We start from the raw sequence: 21,452 nt of genomic DNA on the forward strand, positions 1-21,452 counted from the left end.
GGTACAGGAGATTGCTTCAGGTGGAAGAGAACAGAGCTTCAAATTCTCGTGGTAGCACTAGTGTCAGGTGTGTAGCACAGTTGTTGGATAGACCATGTTCAACTGTCCATAAGATCATGCGGAATATCCTTTGATATTATCTGTACAAACTTTTACTTGTGCAGCTGTTGCTTCCACATGATTATGATGCTCAACTCCGGTTCTCACTGCAGTTTCTAGCTTGCATTGAGATTGATTCAGGATGGTCTAGGAGTATCCTCTGAACAGATGAAGCACATTTTTACATGGAAAAATGGCGCAGTGAATACTCACAACTGCCAAATTTGGGAACCAGAAAATCTGTACGCTATCTTAGAGGTTCCGTTGCATTCACTAAAAGTAATGGTATGGTGTGGGCTTACTGAATCATTTATTCTCTGTCCCTACTTCTACTAGGAGTTATGTTCTACAGGTCCAGTGACATGTTTGATCACCAGGAAGTGATATGCATTGCTTTTACAGAATGAAATTGTTCCAACTCTGCAAGCATGTCACTGTCTCAATAGTAAAATTTCTTAATTTCACACTTAAAAATGTTTTCAAATTGAAAAACAATCCAATCTCAATCTCCAAAGATTTGTTTTCCAGAAACTCGGAAACTTCGTGATCAACTGTGGAGGGCTGCTCAGAAATTCAGGGACAGTGGACTTGGAGTGAAACTTGTCCATAACTTCATTATAATTAACAATATTAAATACATTTGGGACCCTGAGATTAATGACATTGTTCCTGTCTTTCAATCCCAACCAGTTCCAAAACTTACTCTATCAACCAGTCCTCCTCGTACCCCTAATGTTCCCCCTTTAGGCCCACACCCATTAACACCCTTCCCGCAGCTAAACTAAATACTTTTAAATTAGGAACCATCAACGTTAGAAGCTTATACACTGCTCAAAACAATTAGGGGAGCACATGGTTTTAACAAAATTACGCAAAGATGTATACCTATAAGTAACATAAAATGAATCATCCATAATTTAAAGCCTAGCAGGAAACAGAAGAAGAAAACTTCATATGCAAATCAAAGTTAATGACGTCAAAAACCAGAAAAAGGAGATAAGGGCAGAAATCGGGATGTTGCAGAAACGTCTGTTTTACTGCCGTAACTGTGAAATTCGATTGCGCAGTATTTTTTTTGAGACAAGGTGACTTGAGGATGTCTCACCAATGTGATTTACCGGAATCCATGGCATGGCGTGTTATAGGCAGACTGGAATCCGGGCAAACACAACGTAGTGTCGCGGACGCTGTTGGAGTCGCCAGAAGTGTTGTTGCAAGGCTGTGGAATCGATTCCAAGAAACAGGAAATGTTAGACGTCGGCCACGCGCCACTACAGCAACTGATGACCGGTATATACAGTTAACAGCCTGTCGAAACAGAACAGAGAATGCTACGCAGCTGCAAAGACGGTTGCTCTTGGCAACAGGACGAAGGGTGTCCAGCCAAACAGTACGTAATCGGCTTCATGAGGGAGGGCTCTATGCACGTAGGCCAATGGTCTGCATTCCGTTGACCCCATGCCACCGTGCGGCCCGAAAAAGATGGGCTGCTGAACATCGAGATTGGGAGCAACATGATTGGAGCCAAGTGCTGTTTACAGATGAGTCCCGATTCAGTCTGGAGTGTGACACCCGACGTGTTCTGGTATGGAGGGACAGGGGCACTCGAAATAACCCCGCATTCGTTCGTGAAAGGTCACAATACAGACGAGCTGGTTGGATGGTATGGGGTGGAATCAGCATAGGCGGACGTATGGACCTGCATATCATTCGGAATGGCACTTTGACGACCCGAAGGTATGCAGACGAGATACTGCGACCTCATGTCATCCCTTACGCTGGAGCCATTGGAGATTCCTTTGTTTTCCAGGATGATAATGCCCGACCGCATAGAGCTCGTCTGGTGGAGAACATGCTTGTAGCTGAAACAATACAGCGTATGGAATGGCCAGCGTGCTCTCCTGACATGAATCCAATTGAGCATGTTTGGGACATGCTCGGACGATGCATTGCTGCGCGACCAAGGCCGCCTGTTACTGTCCGAGACTTGCAGATTGCACTTCTTGATGAGTGGAACAGTATTCCCCAAAGTCTGATCGATAACCTCATCGCATCCATGGCAAACAGGTGTGCAGCAGTCTTAGCTGTTCGAGGAGACCACACTTAGGTAAGGGCGGGAGTGTCGTCAAAAAGAATGGGCCCACCCAGTCACGGCTTGAGGTCCAAGAGAAGAGGAGTCACACAAATTAGATCTGGTTGAAACTTTTGATAATTTGCCTAATAGGGCCTAAGAAAAATCACTTGGCCTGGGGGGGTCTATCAAAGATCCTAGCACAGGCAGCGTTGGAGGATGTGTGGGGCATCTTATACACTTATATATGTCAGGGGTTCTCAAACTTTTCCCATCCACAGCACCTTTTTCTCTAATCAATGCTTATCCGTGGCTCCCCACAGAGCAGTTTAACAAAGTCTCTTCGAAAAACCTTTGCAGGGTGCCGTGGCACACAGTTTGAGAACCCCTGTATTATGTATTTGTACCACTTTATGTTTTCAATGTAAGCTTCCCCAATATTCTGAAACACTATACTCAAATGCTCCACTCTGTGGTGATGGTTGTCAATTTAAATTATTGGAGAACTTGAAACGCGAATCCAACAAAATCATCAACAATCCAATCCAATCCAAAAAAACTGTAAAATACATATGATAGAATTATTCAATTTCAGAATACGCATTACCATGCAGTGCCGTCTTAACGCACGGCCCGGGGGCCTCGAGAGAAGAGGGGCTTCACAAAAATGTGATTTGTTTGAAATTTTCTATAATTTACCTGGTAGGGCCTCAGAAAAACCACTTGGCCCGGGGGCCCATGGTGCTCTTAAGATGGCCCTGTTAGCACGGTTTTAAAGAACTGATGATCAAAACCACCACTTTATCAGTTTATAATAGAATTTCACAGTTTTATGTGAATATTATGAGGGGGGCCAGGCAGTGCCGTCTTAAGGCATGAGCCCACCCGGGCGCGGCCTGGGGGCCTCAGGAGAAAAAGAGCCTCAGAAAAATGAGATATGGTTGAAATTTTCGAAAATTTGTTTGATAGGGCCTCAAAAAAATCACTTGGTCCGGGGGCACACGATGCTCTTAAGATGGCTCTGGGCACAGGGAATCCCAGAGACATTTTAAATTAACAGAAATTGAAAAATATAGCATATAAAAAGGTATTTTCTTTCAATATTTTAATTTATTGAAAAAAATAATTTTATTTTTGATTGTCTTGGGCAGGACCATCTTTAGAGCGTCATGGGCCCCCGGCCAAGTAATTTTTCTGAGATCCCACCTGGCAAATTCTCGAAAATTTTAACTGGGTCTCATTTTTGTGAGGCCCCGGGCCCATGCATTAAGACGGTACTGGTCTTGGGGCAGACATGGTACCCCTATGCCCCCTCCTGCATAGGTTTGTTACATTTTACTGTGGTAAAAATCTTACCACTACTGCAAAAGTACATAGGTTGGAGAACAGGTCATCGTTGAAATCAAATAGATTCGAAAGAAAAAACGAGACACTCTAGTTTTAAAAAAGGACATATGGTCAGTGGAAAATATATGTAAATATTGTAGCCTGTACAGAGAAATGACACTCATACTTTGAGCAACACCAATCATTTTTGACTTCCAGCGTCCCTACTTTGAATCCATTTTGCTTGCTCATACACCCACTTTCTTGGAGTCACAGAATCTTGGTTAAATAAGTCTGTGTCTAATTACGAATTTCTTCCTTACCTTTTAATCTTATTTAACATCTTACGGGGCTAAGTACCACTAACCTCCCAACTGATTGGAAAATCAATAAAATTATTCCCTTCTACAAATCTGGTCCACTCTTTGACCCCTTTAACTTCAGACCAATATCTATTACTACATCCTGTTGTGAGATATTAGAACATATTATAGCAAACGAAATCCGCACCCATTTAGACTCCATTGACTTTTCTTTCCCAACCAACATGGCTCCAGACAATCCCTTTCTACTACATCCCAACTGTCCCTTTCCAAAGCCATCGATAGCAAGTTACAAACTGATATCATCATCTTGGATTTTTCTGAAGCCTACGATAAAGTATGGATAGCTTCCTCACAACAGACTTCTCCTTAAACTTTTAAATCTTGGTCTGAATGTACAATTGCCCAAATGGTTAGCTTTCCGAAAAAAATGGTTTGTATGTTTTGAAGATCAAGACCCCTCATTTGCCTCTGTAAATTCAGTCAGGTACTCCTCAGGAAGCAGTCCTTTCACCTTTATTCAAGTCTGTAGGGGGGGGGGGGTCTGGTCATCCCCCAAAATGTGAGAAAATGACCGAAAAAAGGGAAAAAGATGGCCAAATCTATTGTTCTATCACTTTGGTCCCTCCCCCGAATGAAATTTCTGGTTACAGGTCTGCCTTTATTGTTTTTAATGTATATAAATAATCTCCCCTGAAACCATCAACTGCATATCATAATATTTTTTGCTTATGACTGTGCACGTAAAAAATTCACAAGTCCCCCGATCAAGAAATTACACAACGTAATCTAGTTTCTATCTCAGACTGGTGCTCATTTTAGCATATGCCTATCAACATCTTAACGACAGTTTTCGTGAGAGCTACTCGTAAATCTCTCCCACTCGAATTCTCATACATGATCAATAACGTAACTATATCCCAAGTTCCTCAATTTAAATACCTGGGTGTCACATTCTTGGCTGACCTACTTTGGAGTAATCATGCCTATCTAGGGGGCATGGTAGTGCCCTCGCCAAGTCTAACAAAACAAGCACGGCCGTAACACCCTTTTCTGGAAGCAACTTAGGCACGTTTGAGACCTTCATATCTCTGCATTGAGCTGCTCAGAGACTTCAAACTTGGCATATATCTAGAGAATTTTACAAATTCAATTAAACCTTTTAATTTCACTGACTGACTGACTCATTCACCGATCATCGAAAATCCTAGGCACTTCTAGCAGCCCTAGACACATGAAATTTGGTATGAAGATAATGTTTAGAATACAAAGCAAGAAAAAAATTGAAAAATCCGGAAAATTCCTCTCAGGATTAGAAATATGGGAAAATTTGTGATATTATAAATTGTTGCCAAAAAACAATGACAAATGATCACAAGATTGCCAGGTATAGTTGAAATTGTTCAAAATTTGCTAAAGCCTGGAAAAAATGGTTTTTACATATATCAACAGAGGTGTTGGTTTAGTGCTATGTCAATACATAAATTCAGTGTTAATTTCGAAAACAAAAATTTCATTTATTATAGCACTATTATGATTGATATATTTTCCTAAAATCACCCATTTCAGATAGAAAAACTATCTAATTTTTATTCTAATTTTGTTTGACGGACAAAGACGAATACAAAAACATACAGGAAATATTTTTTCCTCGTGAATTTCTCAGATATTATCCCTAAAGAAGATCAGAAGGCTAAAAGCAATGAAAACAAATCTGAATTCGGCCTGTAAAATGTTAAAATGTACATATTTTTTATGCACAACAAAAATATGAGATGAACATACAGAAGTTTTTGTAACAGTTATCATAATATAATAATAAGTTATGCATATTATATTTGTCCACACACGACTTGAGTATATATTACCAATTCAACTGAGAGCTACAAAAACGTCAGCGGCATATTTACAGGTTGGCTTAGCGGGCTAAAAAGAGTGATATAGAGCATGTGTAAATGTATAAATCAGCGGTTTTCAACCGGGGCTCCTTGTGCACTCTCCAGGGGCTCAATGGCCGCTTGAGAGAAAAATAAAAAAACGTAAAATTAAAAATAATAATTATAAATATTTTTAAATAGCAAAAAATAAATCAGTAACGTTGATGAATAATTAAGAAATGGGTCTACGGGGCTCCGCCATAGAATTGTTTTACTAAAAAGGGCTCCTCTAGTCAAAAAAGGTTGAGAATTACTGGTATAAATGATCAAAAGTATGTGAAAGCGTGAGACTGACCAAAAGAGTGACCTAGAATGTGTGTATGTGAGTGACCACAACAGTGTGCAAGCATGTGAATGACTGAAAGAGTGGCTAAGAAAAAGACATGCATTTCATTAACGGAGCTGCAAATGGAAGTACCACAGAGGCAGCACAAATATACGGTGAGCATTTCACCCACAGGCAGTTGCCTATTCCGTATCACCAAAGTGTGCCACTATCCTGTACGTTACAACTGTTAGAACGGTTGCACTCTGGAATTACTTCACTGGATAGTTGTGGAGGGCCTGGATCTTATAGCCATTACAGAATCTTGGGCAAACGATGGGGATGAATCTTTCTTACACATCTCAGGATACGATACTTTTTTGAGAAATAGATCTGATAGGAAAGGGGGTGGAGTGTTGATATACGTGAAATCATGTTTGAATGCTAGAGAGTGTAACGTGCAGAGAAGTGATATTGACACTATATATGGGTTCAGCTTGGAAACAAAAGACATCATAAACTTATTGTTGGGGTTTGTGACAATCCACTGAATAGGGATCCAAACTACATTGCCAAATTTCATAATGAAATTTTCTACATGTATAAGCAAAGAGGGTTGTCATACTTGGGGATTTCAATTACCTGGGTATAGATTGGGAGAACCTTTCAGCTTGAGATCAGTATGAGACTTTAAGTTGGTGCTCGAAAATTTTTTGTATATATATCAGCATGTATCAGAAGTCACTAGGGGTACTGGAAGAAAGTGATAAGGGATAGTAAAAAGGAAGGTGAATCTAGGTTGGCAGATAACATCGACTCTGGCCCAAAATCATTTTTTAGATATGTCAGTAACAGATGTAAGGGGATAGTTGCCCCCCCCCCTCTGAATGGGAATGTGGGAATGTCTAGGGTAGAGAGCAATGTAGGCATGGGTCACATCAGATTTTAATGGAGATAATGATATTCAATATACAGGTGGCACATGGGGTAATAAAATCCTCAACGATATTCAAGTGGAAGACGTAGAGGTCCTAAATCGTCTAAAAGATACATGTGTAAGCAAAGCACCAGGAGATATCTATCATAGGGTCCTCTGGGAATGTGCTAATGAATTGTTAGGGCCAGTCGCGCAGATTTGCAGGAGTTAGTGTTGGTGAGGGTATTGTCCCAAAGGATTGGAAACTTGTTAATGCTGTTCTGATATTTAAAAAAGGGCAGTGGAGAGACTGTGTCCAATTATCATCCAGTGAGTTTGACAAGCTCCCTGTTGAAAATTTTGGAAATTATTATCAAAAGGCAGTTTGTGAATGAATAGATGAGAATAATGTACAGTCGGCCCCCCGTATTCGCGGGGGTTACGTTCCGGGGGTGACCGCGAATACGGGAAATCCGCGAATAACCGAAACCATAGTTTTTTTTCTTGTATATCTCGTTTATTGAACAGCATGAGAAGAGCAGAAAAACGCAAAGGTATAAGGGAACATAAAAAAGGATGCAAGGAGAGAGAGAGAGAGAGAGATTGTTGATGTTTTCTGAAAAAATATTGTGATTTCTGTTTGCTGTTTCTTCATATCATCAAGTATGTTGGAATATGATGTATGACAAGGCTTCCTCTGAGAATTTTTCTACATGTGAAGAGCATATCATAGAGGGATCTATGTCATGAAAACAATCTATTGCAGATTTGAACGTGCAAAGCCCTTCCGCTGTGTTACACATATGGTGAAAACTTGTCTTCTACTTCTTTATCTTGATCTTTATCATCTGGTACCGCTTCAGTTTCAGGAACAGTCAACTGCATTAATTCCTCCACAGTCAATACCTCTGAATTGCTATTAATTAGCTGTTCGACTTCTATATAAATATCATAGAACCTTTCTCCACCTGTTTCGCTAAAGTGACATTGTCTTTTATAGTCTCTTCAGTTGGCTCTGTAGAAATGGTTGTCCTTTAGCACACATTGTGGCCAAAGAGTGACCACCCCGAGGTGACTATTTCTCTCTTGGGAGCTGTCACGGCTATAGTGATGACAGTAATGTCATTAGCGAGCCATCCTAAACATGCACAACTCAAATTTTGTAAACAAAACACATGAATGACGATTTCTGTGTTGCAAAAAATAAAAAATCCAATGAAGGAAAAAAAAACCCGCGAATACGGGGGGGGGGGACTGTATTGTCGTTTAATCAGCATGGGTTCGGGAAGGGAGAAGTCATGTGTGACTAACCTCCTTTGCTTTTATGATCATGTGACTAAAGCGCTTTGTGTAAGGGCAAAAATGTAGATGTTGTTTACCTTGATTTCCAGAAGGCATTAGATCGGGTCCAACATGGTAAACTCTTGAAGCGTTCACACAGAGATTGAGATTGGAACAACTTGATGAATCGAATAGAATCGTGGTTTAGAGATAGGTCACAACGAGGTATGGCTAACAGGGAATATCCTGGTTGGACAGGCATCACAAGTAGAGTTCCTCAAGGAAGTGTCCTTGGCCCCCAATTCATTGCTTCACCATATAATGAGGAGGAAAGAACTGCTTTTTCAAAAGATATAGAAAATAAGTTAGAGCTGGTATTGGCTTTGTTTTCAACAATGGAAAGGAGGGTCTCTTCTCTTTAGATTCCTTCAACTATTTACTCAGAGGATTCTGTGACTTTGGGCCAACATTGTTTTCCAGTATGTAAAATCTCATCCTTCAACGGATAAGACATTTCTCTCAGTAGGGGATCTAGAGGAAAATGCTGATAAGGGATTTTTTTCTCAACCAGGGGATCTAAAAAATAATCATCTTTTATAGAAAAAAGTGATGATAAACCACTTGAATGTAGATTTAACATCTTTGATTTTCCCCCCTCAGATTTTCCATGACTTTTGACAAATATTTCACATTTCCCCTGACTGTTTTCTGATTCCCTCACTTTTCCTAATTCTCAGACTTTCCAGGTCGCTGGGAACTCTGGAATAACTTACCCCCGGACACAATTGACACATTTAAAAAGAAATACGATAAACATGTTTGGGTAAATCGAGAAGCTATCCATACTAAGAATTAGACAACCATAAATATTATTTATGGGCATTGTATAATATTTCATCATGTATATATATTGTTTGTAATTGCATTTTTAATTGTGTTGCTGTATTATGGCATCCATATTTGTTACGGGCATCTTTTTCTCAACTACCTTGTTGGGCATTTTGCCTGTTGTGGCTTTGTATTTGTATTGGTGTGTACTATCTCTTAAAGTTTTTCCTATCTTTTTTTAATCACCATATATTTGGAATGAATGGAAAAAATTCTCCTAAAAACTATTAACACACAAAATGCAGTTTACACTTATTAGTAAAATAGCTAACAATTTTATTAACTTAATTCTAAAAAAGTTAGGCCCAAAGCAAAATAATAAAAATTACTGGGAACACTCAGGAAAAAGTCTTGACTGCAGATCAGGCCTCGGCAACCTATGACTCATTTCATAATTTCAAGTAACCAAATTGAGTTTAGAAAATAAAGTATAATTATATTGGGGTATATACGATCATCTTAATGCACATCTTAATACACACATTTTGCTTGATTTTGACCCGCAGCCAGAAAAAATTGCCAACCCCTGCTGTAAATTGTTTGCTAATACTGAATATATATGAATTGTATTAAAATATTTGTACTGGATGTTGGCTGCTTTCCAATGCTCATGTTTTTCCATACAAACCCCTGTATAATATTACCTGGACAATCATATTTTGCCAGGTGAACACTAAAGGGGGAAAATAAAAGCACTAATTGAACACTTGCTTAAAACTATTTTTCAAGCAAGTTCCAACTTTTTGCTACAGGTATCGTGTAAAATCTATGAATTAATTGTAATAAATCTTCACTGCTATTATAATTTTAAATAAATATTTTGACACTGTCTCTTAGTTGTATTCTTCCAACTCTTTCTGAAATTAGTTTTTTAATGGAGTTAAAAATTATTGCTACACAGGCACCATCAAACACGATTACAGTGTTTTATTTGTTGTATGTATTCAAATTTGGGTTATCGTACAACTTACACCAAAAAAAGGGGGAAAACCCCAAGGCAATAGTTGAATATGGCATATATATGGGGCGTGGTGGACTGCAAGATTTTAGCAATCCTTATTGCTACAAGCACCATGCAACATCATCTTCAGTACATTTTATATATTTGTATTAAATTTATTTATTTTTTATCTCTTCAATCTATTATTTATTTTTTACTGAATTAAATGAATTGTATTAAAATATTTGTACTGGATGTTGGCTGCTTTCCAATGCTCATGTTTTTCCATACAAACCCCTGTATAATATTACCTGGACAATCATATTTTGCCAGGTGAACACTAAAGGGGGAAAATAAAAGCACTAATTTAACACTTGCTTAAAACTATTTTTCAAGCAAGTTCCAACTTTTTGCTACAGGTATCGTGTAAAATGTATGAATTAATTGTAATAAATCTTCACTGCTATTATAATTTTAAATAAATATTTTGACACTGTCTCTTAGTTGTATTCTTCCAACTCTTTCTGAAATTAGTTTTTTAATGGAGTTAAAAATTATTGCTACACAGGCACCATCAAACACGATTACAGTGTTTTATTTGTTGTATGTATTCAAATTTGGGTTATCGTACAACTTACACCAAAAAAAGGGGGAAAACCCCAAGGCAATAGTTGAATATGGCATATATATGGGGCGTGGTGGACTGCAAGATTTTAGCAATCCTTATTGCTACAAGCACCATGCAACATCATCTTCAGTACATTTTATATATTTGTATTAAATTTATTTATTTTTTATCTCTTCAATCTATTATTTATTTTTTACTGAATTAAATACAAATACAAATACAAATACAAATACAACGCCACAACAGGCAAAATGCCCAACGAGGTGGCTGATAAAAAGATGCCCATAAAAATATGGTTGTCATATGTTTCAAAAATACAGCAACCCAATTAAAAATGCAATTAACACAAATTACAAACAATATATACACATGATAAAATATTATACAATGCCCATAAAGAATACTTATGGTTGTCTTATTCTAAGAATGGATAGCTTCTCGATTTACCCCAACATGTTTATCGTATTTCTTTTTAAACGTGTCAATTGTGTTACAATTTACTACCTCCGGGGGTAAGCTATTCCATTTATTAACAACCCTATTGGAGAAAAATTCCCTGCGACACCATAACCTTGCATTGTCCCTCACCAATCGATACTGGTGTCCCCTTGTAAAAGCAGTCGATTGGCGGTGTACTAAAAGTTCATGGTCCATCCTATCCATCCCATTGAAAATTTTGAACACTTCGATCATATCTCCTCGACACCTGCGTTCATCCAATGTAAACATATTCAAAAAATGAAGTCTTTCTTCATAACTCAAGCCCTGTGTGCCAATAAGGACACGCGTAGCTCTTCTCTGCACCCCTTCAACCAAGTCTATGTCCCTCTGTAGGTATGGTCTCCAAAACCTTACAGCATACTCCAGTCCAGGACGAACTAAGCCTCGAAAAAGCGGAAGAATGACTTTAGGAGAACGCGAAGAGACCTTTTTGAAAATGAGACCAAGCATTCTATTCGATTTTTTGACAACCGCTGAACAATGTTCAGAAAACTTAAGTCGCTCGTCAATGAGAATTCCCAAATCGGTGACTCTAGTTGCATCCGGGATAGTGGCACCATTCAACTCGTAAGAGAACCGTGGGTTGTTCGAACCAAAATGAGCGACCATGCACTTATCTACGCTAAACGTCATGCTCCATTCATTTGCCCATGCTGCAATCTTGTTTAAGTTGGTCTGGAGCAACTCCCTATCGCTTTCATTTCCGATTACCCCCATTAGCTTCACATCATCTGCGAATTTGCTAGTAATTCCATCGATACCCTGATCGAGTTTGTCGATAAAAATTGAAAAAAGTATGGGGCCAAGGACACTTCCCTGAGGAACTCCACTTGTGACGTCTGTCCAACCAGAGAATTCCCCGTTCACCATAACTCGTTGCGACCTATCTCTTAACCACGATTCTATCCAATTCAGCAAGTTGCCCCCTATTCCAATCTCGTGTAAACGCTTCAAGAGTTTGCCATGTTGGACCCGATCGAATGCCTTCTGGAAATCAAGGTAAACAACGTCGACATTTTTGCTCTTACCCAAAGCCTTAGTCACGTAATCATAGAAGCAAAGGAGGTTAGTTACACATGACTTCCCCTTCCTGAACCCATGCTGATTATCCGACAATACATTATTCTCGTCTATCCACTTCACAAACTGCCTTTTGATGATAATTTCCAAAATTTTCGAGAGGGAGCTCGTCAAACTCACTGGACGATAATTAGACACCACTTCTCTACTACCCTTCTTAAATATCGGAACAACGTTAGCCAGTTTCCAATCTCTCGGGACGATACCCTCAGCAACACTACTCCTGTATATCTGTGCGACTGGCCCCAACAATTCATTAGCACCTTCCCTGAGAACCCTGGGATAGATATCATCTGGTCCTGGTGCTTTGCTTGCACATACATTTCTTAGAAGATTTAGGACCTCCACGTCTTCCACTTGAATATCGTTGAGCGTTTTATTACCCCATGCAACACCCGTATATCGAATATCATTATCTCCATTAAAAACCGACGCGAAAAAGTCATTGAAAGCACTACACATGCCTACATTGCTCTCTACTTTTGAGCCTCCTATCGAGAGGGGGCCAACTGTCCCCTTACATCCATTATTGACGTATCGAAAAAATGATTTTGGGTCAGAGCCAATGTTATCTGCCAACCTAGATTCAACTTGCTTTTTACTATCCCTTATCGCTTTCTTCAACAGTCTTCTTTTATCAGTAAACAATGATAGGTCACCTCGTCCACTTTTATACTCTCTGAATGCTCTTTTCTTTTCAAGATAAAGGTTCCGCACGCTATCCGTGAACCATAGAGGGTGTGATGTACAAACACGCTTTTTTCGAACAAAGGGTATGACGTCGTGCAAAACAGAGGACAGCTTCGTACTAAATGAATTGTACTAAAATATTTGTACTGGATGTTGGCTGCTTTCCAACGTGCTCATGTTTTTCCATACAAACCCCTGTATAATATTACCTGGACAAACATATTTTGCCAGGTGAGCACTAAAGGGGGAAAATAAAAGCACTAATTGAACACTTGCTTAAAACTATTTTTCATGCAAGTTCCAACTTTTTGCTACAGGTATCGTGTAAAATCTATGAATTAATTGTAATAAATCTTCACTGCTATTATAATTTTAAATAAATATTTTGACACTGTCTCTTAGTTGTATTCTTCCAACTCTTTCTGAAATTAGTTTTTTAATGGAGTTAAAAATTATTGCTATACAGGCACCATCAAACACGATTACAGTGTTTTATTTGTTGTATGTATTCAAATTTGGGTTATCGTACAACTTACACCAAAAAAAGGGGGAAAACCCCAAGGCAATAGTTGAACACTTGTTTAACGCTTTTGTGGGACATTTTTCCTTTCAAATTTCTCAGTTTATTATTTATTGTTGTTTTGAGAATACCAATAAATTAAGCAATTTTTATTTTATTGAATATGTGAATATATTGGAATCATATAATGCCAAGCCCAAAGTACAGTAGTGTGATATGCACTTCTGAAATGAGTATTTAAGTAGTGTAAGAAGGAGGTGGGTTGGGAAGTATACTTTTTTCACACGCTTACAAAGGGTGAAAACGTTTTTAAGCAAATGCCAAGTTATTACTCAATTTTTAATTAACATTTTCAAATCTTTGATCGATTAGAATGTTTTATTCGTTGTATGTCTTTAAATTGAACTATCGTTCAACTTACAATAGAATATTTCTACTATAAGTTGTTTTCATACATATACCCCATTATGTACGTTATCTGAACAAGTTAATTTTACCAGGTCAACACAAAACTGGGGGGGGGGGGAATACCATGGTAGTTGCCTCCGTGCTGTTGATACTCTTCCTCTGCCAAAAGGTCATCAGATCCTTTGATCATTTCTGTCGCACCACAGTAATTTTCTGCTCATGAGAAACAGCCATCACACCTTTTGCTAATCAAACGTATATGGGGCATGGTGGACTGCAAGATTTTAGCAATCCTTATTGCTACAAGCACCATGCAACATCATCTTCAGTACATTTTATATATTTGTATTAAATTTATTTATTTTTTATCTCTTCAATCTATTCTTTATTTTTTACTGAATTAAATGAATTGTATTAAAATATTTGTACTGGATGTTGGCTGCTTTCCAATGCTCATGTTTTTCCATACAAACCCCTGTATAATATTACTTGGACAATCATATTTTGCCAGGTGAACACTAAAGGGGGAAAATAAAAGCACTAATTGAACACTTGCTTAAAACTATTTTTCAAGCAAGTTCCAACTTTTTGCTACAGGTATCGTGTAAAATCTATGAATTAATTGTAATAAATCTTCACTGCTATTATAATTTTAAATAAATATTTTGACACTGTCTCTTAGTTGTATTCTTCCAACTCTTTCTGAAATTAGTTTTTTAATGGAGTTAAAAATTATTGCTACACAGGCACCATCAAACACGATTACAGTGTTTTATTTGTTGTATGTATTCAAATTTGGGTTATCGTACAACTTACACCAAAAAAAGGGGGAAAACCCCAAGGCAATAGTTGAATATGGCATATATATGGGGCGTGGTGGACTGCAAGATTTTAGCAATCCTTATTGCTACAAGCACCATGCAACAACATCTTCAGTACATTTTATATATTTGTATTAAATTTATTTATTTTTTATTTCTTCAATCTATTATTTATTTTTTACTGAATTAAATGAATTGTATTAAAATATTTATTTTAATATAATATAATATAATATAATATAATATAATATAATATAATATAATATAATATAATATAATATAAAAGATTTAGTATAGTTAGTCTGTAATTCAAGGAGATAAATTCTCTGCATGAAATTCTTGTTAGTGGTTGTAGAGATAAATTCTGGAAATTTGAAAAAAATATATGGACATTTTGTTTTCTCTATAGAAAATATGTTTGGCTTTTTTGAAATTATGCTGGCCTCTGTTATTTTTATCATTTGCTGTGTCTTTATATCAAATACATGAGGGTTGTCTGCAATATGAAAATCATATCTATTACAAATGTTTTCTGTATCTGCATGCCAGGTAGAAATATGAATGGTATCCATGCTATCTGCAAATGATACGGTTATTTTAAAAATTTGCGAACAAGAAATGTTTGAATATTTCTATTACATCTTGGTCATATTACTTAAGGTTATCCACTTAAGAAAAACTTACTTTGCCAGTTAAGGTTGGAAATGAGAAATCTGTCTTCAATCCTGTTGAATAACTTATCATTGAATCCTTGTTGAATAACTTATTATTGAATACCTTGTTGAATAACTTATTATTGAATCCTTGTTGAATAACTTATTATTGAATACCTTGTTGGATACATTATCCTTATACACATGAGGACAATTACCTAGAATAATTTATTTCTCAATGTTAGCAGGTGAAGGAAATTTTCAGGAAGTATTATATTATGCTACAAATATATAAACATTTCAAGAGTTACCATCGAGTAATTTTATTATTGAGCATAAAATTGTCAGTATTTATATACTTTACATTATTTTTTGGTTGCTTACCTGTACATACTTGTTTCAGATATAAATAGCACATACCAGTGCTGCCAGGTCAGTAGAGAATAAAAAAAAAATTGGGCAATTTTAAGGATAATGAGAATTTGATGACACATGAAAAACTTGTATTACATTTTATTTGCAACAAAAATGTCATCACTAATCCAATTCCCTTTTTTTTGTTAAATGATTCCTCGTATATATGTAACCCATTTATAACATTACTTGGCAAAACTGTTTTTGTCAGGTGAGCACAAGATGGGAAATTAAGTAGTGCAATTTTGGTTCATTTGATCGAAATGTTTTTTCGTCAAGTTCAAATGATTGCAACAAATAAAAGAGTGCAACATTATTAGGGCATTACAATTATATGGGGTGATATCATAATGATGATGCACAAAATCAGTACAGAGCATGTGAAATTTATGATTTAGTATAGTTAGTCTGTAATTCAAGGAGATAAATTCTCTGCATGAAATTCTTGTTAGTGGTTGTAAATGCGGATAAGGTCTGGAAATTCGCAAAGTATATATGGGCATTTTTTTCCTCTATAGCAAATATGTTTGGTTGTTTTGAAGTTCTGCTGGTCTCTGTTATTTTTATAATTTGCCGTGTCTTTGTATCAAATACATGAGGGTTGTCTGCAATATGAAAATCATTTCTATTACAGGTGTTTTCTATGTCTGCATGATAGGTAGAAATATGAATGGTATCCATGCTAGCTGCAAATTATACGGTTATTTTAAAAAATGGCAAACGAGAAATGATTGAATATTTCTATTACATCTTGATCGTATTACTTAAGGTTATCTACTTAAGAAAAAGTTACTTTCTCAGGTAAGGTTTGAGATGAGAAGTCTGTTTTTAATCCTTGTTGAATACATTATCCTTATATCATCAGGAGAATTACATAGAATAAGTTATTTTTCAATTTTAGCAGGTGAGTTACAGAAAAGACAAAATTATTAATATTATGCTACAAATAATATAAACATTTCAAGAGATTTACTATCAAGTAATTTCATTATTGAGCATAAAATTGACAGCATTTATATATTTTACATTATTTTTTGGTTGCTTACATGTACATACCTGTTTCAGATATGACTAGCACAAACCAGTGCTGCCGGGTCAGAAGAGAATATAAAAAAAAAAAAATTGGGCAATTTTAAAGAAAATGGGAACTTGATGACACATGCAAAACTTGTATTACATTTTATTGGCAGCAAAAATGTCACTAATCCAATTCGCTTTTTTTTTGTTAAATGATTCCTCGTATATATGTAACCCATTTATAACATTACTTGGCAAAACTGTTTTTGTCAGGTGAGCACAAGATGGGAAATTAAGTAGTGCAATTTTGGTTCATTTGATCAAAATGTTTTTTCATCAAGTTTAAATGATTGCAACAAATAAAACAGTGCAACTTTATTAGGGCATTACAATTATATGGGGTGATATGATAATGATGATGCACAAAATCAGTACAGACCATGTGAAATTTATGATTTAGTATAGTTAGTCTGTAATTAAAGGAGATAAATTCTCTGCATGAAATTCTTGTTAGTGGTTGTAGAGATAAATTCTGGAAATTTGAAAAAAATATATGGACATTTTGTTTTCTCTATAGAAAATATGTTTGGCTTTTTTGAAATTATGCTGGCCTCTGTTATTTTTATCATTTGCTGTGTCTTTATATCAAATACATGAGGGTTGTCTGCAATATGAAAATCATTTCTATTACAGGTGTTTTCTGTATCTGCATGCCAGGTAGAAATATGAATGCTATCCATAGTATCTGCAAATGATACGGTTATTTTAAAAATTTGCGAACGAGAAATGTTTGAATATTTCTATTACATCTTGGTCATATTACTTAAGGTTATACACTTAAGAAAAACTTACTTTGCCAGTTAAGGTTGGAAATGAGAAATCTGTCTTCAATCCTTGTTGAATAACTTATTATTCAATCCTTGTTGAATAACTTATCATTGAATCCTTGTTGAATAACTTATTATTCAATCCTTGTTGAATAACTTATTATTGAATCCTTGTTGAATAACTAATTGAATACCTTGTTGAATAACTTATTATTGAATACCTTGTTGGATACATTATTCTTATACACATGAGGACAATTACCTAGAATAATTTATTTCTCAATGTTAGCAGGTGAAGGAAATTTTCAGGAAGTATTATATTATGCTACAAATATATAAACATTTCAAGAGTTACCATCGAGTAATTTTATTATTGAGCATAAAATTGTCAGTATTTATATACTTTACATTATTTTTTGGTTGCTTACCTGTACATACTTGTTTCAGATATAAATAGCACATACCAGTGCTGCCAGGTCAGTAGAGAATAAAAAAAAAAAAAATTGGGCAATTTTAAGGATAATGAGAATTTGATGACACATGAAAAACTTGTATTACATTTTATTTGCAACAAAAATGTCACTAATCCAATTCGCTTTTTTTTGTTAAATGATTCCTCGTATATATGTAACCCATTTATAACATTACTTGGCAAAACTGTTTTTGTCAGGTGAGCACAAGATGGGAAATTAAGTAGTGCAATTTTGGTTCATTTGATTGAAATGTTTTTTCGTCAAGTTCAAATGATTGCAACAAATGAAAGAGTGCAACTTTATTAGGGCATTAAAATTATATGGGGTGATATCATAATGATGATGCACAAAATCAGTACAGAGCATGTGAAATTTATGATTTAGTATAGTTAGTCTGTAATTCAAGGAGATAAATTCTCTGCATGAAATTCTTGTTAGTGGTTGTAGAGATAAATTCTGGAAATTTGAAAAAAATATATGGACATTTTGTTTTCTCTATAGAAAATATGTTTGGTTGTTTTGAAATTCTGCTGGCCTCTGTTATTTTTATAATTTGCCGTGTCTTTGTATCAAATACATGAGGGTTGTCTGCAATATGAAAATCATTTCTATTACAGGTGTTTTCTATGTCTGCATGATAGGTAGAAATATGAATGGTATCCATGGTATCTGCAAATGATACGGTTATTTTAAAAATTTGCGAACGAGAAATGTTTGAATATTTCTATTACATCTTGGTCATATTACTTAAGGTTATCCACTTAAGAAAAACTTACTTTGCCAGTTAAGGTTGGAAATTGAGAAATCTGTCTTCAATCCTTGTTGAATAACCTATTATTCAATCCTTGTTGAATAACTTGTCATTGAATACCTTGTTGAATAACTTATTATTGAATCCTTGTTGGATACATTATCCTTATACACATCAGGACAATTACCTAGAATAATTTATTTCTCAATGTTAGCAGATGAAGGAAATTTTCAGGAAGTATTATATTATGCTACAAATATATAAACATTTCAAGAGTTACCATCGAGTAATTTTATTATTGAGCATAAAATTGTCAGTATTTATATACTTTACATTATTTTTTGGTTGCTTACCTGTACATACTTGTTTCAGATATAAATAGCACATACCAGTGCTGCCAGGTCAGTAGAGAATAAAAAAAAAATTGGGCAATTTTAAGGATAATGAGAATTTGATGACACATGAAAAACTTGTATTACATTTTATTTGCAACAAAAATGTCATCACTAATCCAATTCCCTTTTTTTTGTTAAATGATTCCTCGTATATATGTAACCCATTTATAACATTACTTGGCAAAACTGTTTTTGTCAGGTGAGCACAAGATGGGAAATTAAGTAGTGCAATTTTGGTTCATTTGATCGAAATGTTTTTTCGTCAAGTTCAAATGATTGCAACAAATAAAAGAGTGCAACATTATTAGGGCATTACAATTATATGGGGTGATATCATAATGATGATGCACAAAATCAGTACAGAGCATGTGAAATTTAGGATTTAGTATAGTTAGTCTGTAATTCAAGGAGATAAATTCTCTGCATGAAATTCTTGTTAGTGGTTGTAAATGCGGATAAGGTCTGGAAATTCGCAAAGTATATATGGGCATTTTTTTCCTCTATAGCAAATATGTTTGGTTGTTTTGAAGTTCTGCTGGTCTCTGTTATTTTTATAATTTGCCGTGTCTTTGTATCAAATACATGAGGGTTGTCTGCAATATGAAAATCATTTCTATTACAGGTGTTTTCTATGTCTGCATGATAGGTAGAAATATGAATGGTATCCATGCTAGCTGCAAATTATACGGTTATTTTAAAAAATGGCAAACGAGAAATGATTGAATATTTCTATTACATCTTGATCGTATTACTTAAGGTTATCTACTTAAGAAAAAGTTACTTTCTCAGGTAAGGTTTGAGATGAGAAGTCTGTTTTTAATCCTTGTTGAATACATTATCCTTATATCATCAGGAGAATTACATAGAATAAGTTATTTTTCAATTTTAGCAGGTGAGTTACAGAAAAGACAAAATTATTAATATTATGCTACAAATAATATAAACATTTCAAGAGATTTACTATCAAGTAATTTCATTATTGAGCATAAAATTGACAGCATTTATATATTTTACATTATTTTTTGGTTGCTTACATGTACATACCTGTTTCAGATATGACTAGCACAAACCAGTGCTGCCGGGTCAGAAGAGAATATAAAAAAAAAAAAATTGGGCAATTTTAAAGAAAATGGGAACTTGATGACACATGCAAAACTTGTATTACATTTTATTGGCAGCAAAAATGTCACTAATCCAATTCGCTTTTTTTTTGTTAAATGATTCCTCGTATATATGTAACCCATTTATAACATTACTTGGCAAAACTGTTTTTGTCAGGTGCAATTTTGGTTCATTTGATCGAAATGTTTTTTCGTCAAGTTCAAATGATTGCAACAAATAAAAGAGTGCAACTTTATTAGGGCATTACAATTATATGGGGTGATATCATAATGATGATGCACAAAATCAGTACAGAGCATGTGAAATTTATGATTTAGTATAGTTAGTCTGTAATTCAAGGAGATAAATTCTCTGCATGAAATTCTTGTTAGTGGTTGTAGAGATAAATTCTGGAAATTTGAAAAAAATATATGGACATTTTGTTTTCTCTATAGAAAATATGTTTGGTTGTTTTGAAATTCTGCTGGCCTCTGTTATTTTTATAATTTGCCGTGTCTTTGTATCAAATACATGAGGATTGTCTGCAATATGAAAATCATATCTATTACAGGTGTTTTCTGTATCTGCATGCCAGGTAGAAATATGAATGGTATCCATGGTATCTGCAAATGATACGGTTATTTTAAAAATTTGCGAACGAGAAATGTTTGAATATTTCTATTACATCTTGGTCATATTACTTAAGGTTATCCACTTAAGAAAAACTTACTTTGCCAGTTAAGGTTGGAAATGAGAAATCTGTCTTCAATCCTTGTTGAATAACCTATTATTCAATCCTTGTTGAATAACTTGTCATTGAATCCTTGTAGAATAACTTATCATTGAATCCTTGTTGAATAACTTATTATTGAATCCTTGTTGAATAACTAATTGAATACCTTGTTGAATAACTTATTATTGAATCCTTGTTGGATACATTATCCTTATACACATCAGGACAATTACCTAGAATAATTTATTTCTCAATGTTAGCAGATTAAGGAAATTTTCAGGAAGTATTATATTATGCTACAAATATATAAACATTTCAAGAGTTACCATCGAGTAATTTTATTATTGAGCATAAAATTGTCAGTATTTATATACTTTACATTATTTTTTGGTTG

General features: G+C 35.3%; 2 long non-coding RNA genes across 7 annotated transcripts in view; both read right to left on the bottom strand.

The window, feature by feature from the left end:
* The window catches only part of LOC149074468 (uncharacterized), a 121,102-nt gene extending 103,367 nt beyond the window's left edge, over positions 1 to 17,735 (bottom strand). For all 4 annotated transcript variants that reach the window (XR_016194470.1, XR_016194474.1, XR_016194469.1 and 1 more), the window contains exons 1-2: positions 17,631 to 17,735; positions 15,379 to 15,565 (exon numbers count right to left, since the gene is read on the bottom strand). This is a non-coding gene — a long non-coding RNA (uncharacterized LOC149074468). The remainder of the gene's footprint in view (positions 1 to 15,378; positions 15,566 to 17,630) is intronic.
* Positions 17,736 to 18,860: 1,125 nt separating this feature from the next.
* LOC149074469 (uncharacterized) overlaps positions 18,861 to 21,452 on the bottom strand; it is a 52,690-nt gene continuing 50,098 nt past the window's right edge. For all 3 annotated transcript variants that reach the window (XR_016194353.1, XR_016194352.1, XR_016194351.1), the window contains 2 exons: positions 21,056 to 21,291; positions 18,861 to 19,016 (listed from right to left, as the gene is read on the bottom strand). This is a non-coding gene — a long non-coding RNA (uncharacterized LOC149074469). The remainder of the gene's footprint in view (positions 19,017 to 21,055; positions 21,292 to 21,452) is intronic.

The sequence above is a fragment of the Pholcus phalangioides genome, unplaced genomic scaffold (assembly GCF_987345545.1).
Source record: "Pholcus phalangioides strain wild (caught in Gottingen) unplaced genomic scaffold, Ppha-v1.0 ptg000017l_1, whole genome shotgun sequence".
Taxonomy (NCBI): Eukaryota; Metazoa; Arthropoda; class Arachnida; order Araneae; family Pholcidae; genus Pholcus; species Pholcus phalangioides.